We start from the raw sequence: 2,243 nt of genomic DNA, 5'->3' as shown, positions 1-2,243 counted from the left end.
TTAAAGCTTTACTTGTTCATATTACATACATAGTTCTTTTATTCCTTTATTAGTTTATTAATTGCAATTTTGTCTTGTTCTTTAATTCCCTTATTTTGTTTGCTCTCAATCATTGAAAACCCCTTTAATTCTCACAACCAAAGTTGTGCACTTATTGGCATTAGTTCCTAGGGAGACGACCCGGGATTTAAAACTCCCGGTTATTTTGTGTTGATTGTGACATCTTTAGGATTATAATTTGATTGATGATCAATGGTTGGGTTTGGACTATACTTGCAATGTCAATCCTATTTTTAGTGCAAAAATCCAAACCTATGCTCTTGGTCATTGTCATTGATGAATTTGATGTTTGATGTTTGTTTCATGCTTTCTTGTGTTATTCTTGTTGATTGAGATCAATTGTTGCTTTTAGTTTCAAGCCTTTTCTCATTTTCTCCATGTTTAAGGTTTTTGCCCACCAAGTGTTTGACAAAATATGAAACATGGTTTTAGGATAAATTTTTGGTTCTTCGCTTGGGTAAAGTGAGCAATTGGGTTTCTAGAGTTGGATTGTCCAACATTTAGTTCCAATTCTTGGATTGTTAATTGTTCTTGTTTCCCACTAACGCTAAGTTGTTGCTAAATAATTAGCAAGCAATTTAGGATTTGTAGGTTGGGAACACTTATGCTCATTTAACTTACCTTCCGATGTGAGGGTTGATCAAGTGAGATTAATCCATCATAATTGTCATAGTTGTGGTTCCAATAAGGAAAGGACCCTTAGCCCACTCCAAGCCAAGACTCTTTTTGATGCTTTTAACCTTTCATACATTTCCATGTTCATCTCTTTTATACTTTACTTGTTTATATTACATAGTCAGTTCTTTAATTTCTTCATTAGTTCAATCATTAGAATTTTGCATGTTCTTTTATTGCTTTATGTGTTCATTTCTTTAATGACAAATCCTTGATCACTACAACTGGATTTGCGCACTCATTGTTCTAAAAGTACTCCTTGGGAGACGACTCATGAGTCAAACACTCTCGGTTTTGAATTAGTTTTGAATTGTGACACATCTTGTGAATTTCTAATTTGACCGGTGGCCAACTCGTCGGGTTAGGACTATACTTACAACGCTAATTCCAATTTTTTGGATAATTGAATTCCTAACCTATATGCGATTTGGCCGCCTACGAAATTTTGGCATCGTTGCTGGGGAGTTCACTTTAAGTTAAATGAGTGCTACAGTTTTGGTTGTTGTAAATATGTGAACAGTGTACATATTTGACTTTTGATTTGCTACTTAACAATAATTGTAGATACTACTTTTCTCTCTAGTTAGTTTTAGTAGTTGTTGATTGTTAAGTGGTTCTTGTTTACTTGCATATTTTTGTTTTGCTTTTAATAATTGCATGGTTTTCTTTACCTCCTCAGTTGAATGACACGGTCTCTTCCAGACCCAAGCTTGGCCACTTTTGATCCGGAAATTGAAAGAACTTTAACTCATATAAGGCAAGCTCAGCGTCGGCTAGCTTTTGTGGATAGTGAATCGGGACCCCTTGGGGAACCCTCCCGTTCACTATCACCACCCATCCAAGACTATCATTCTCCAATAACGAGGAGACTCTATATTCATCTGTGGGGAGTACTAAACTCTCTTTGAGTGACTCAGGTGATACCGTCATGGTGGACCCATCTCAAAGAATCACCTTGAAGGAGGCTGGAGCTCCTGATCTTGATTTGCAACTGCTCCAAATTCTGTATCCGGCTTTAGACCCTAATTTTGAGCTCAAGTCCGGCACGGTCAACTTGCTTCCCAAATACAATGGACTGCCTGGGAAAGATCCTCTGAAGCATCTAAAGGATTTCCAAGTTGCATGTGCAACTGCAAGAAAATGTGGGGCAGATGAAGCTGCAGTGTTGGTCTTTGCTTTCCCTTTCTCTTTGGAGGGAAAGGCGAAGGAGTGGTTTTATACTCAACCAGGTGAAGTTAGATCCAATTGGGACTTGTTGCGTAGAGAGTTTTTGGAAAATTTCTACCCTCCTCAGAAAACAGACAAGTTGCGAAGAGAGATCTCTTGCATTGTACAACGAGATGGGGAGACTTTGTATGAATACTGGGAGAGATTTAAGAAGTTGCTGGAGGCTTACCCTCACCACAGGATTGATGAGTTGGTTATTATCATTTATTTCTGTCAAGGAATGCATCACCAAGACAAGCTCCTCATAGATGTCGCGAGTGAAGGATCATTGACCAAACAAG

The 2,243-nt window shown here is 38.0% G+C and overlaps 1 non-coding gene across 1 annotated transcript; it reads right to left on the bottom strand.

Moving 5' to 3' along the window:
* Window positions 1-2,039: 2,039 nt before the first annotated feature.
* Window positions 2,040-2,146, bottom strand: LOC112724849 (small nucleolar RNA R71). The gene has a single exon (XR_003163993.1). It is a non-coding gene; the product is annotated as a small nucleolar RNA R71 (small nucleolar RNA).
* Between the last annotated feature and the right edge of the window lie 97 nt (window positions 2,147-2,243).

Source organism: Arachis hypogaea, chromosome 11 (assembly GCF_003086295.3).
Source record: "Arachis hypogaea cultivar Tifrunner chromosome 11, arahy.Tifrunner.gnm2.J5K5, whole genome shotgun sequence".
NCBI lineage: Eukaryota > Viridiplantae > Streptophyta > Magnoliopsida > Fabales > Fabaceae > Arachis > Arachis hypogaea.
The sequence above is the reverse complement of the archived record's forward strand: the minus strand, read 5'-3'. Positions and strand labels throughout refer to the sequence as shown.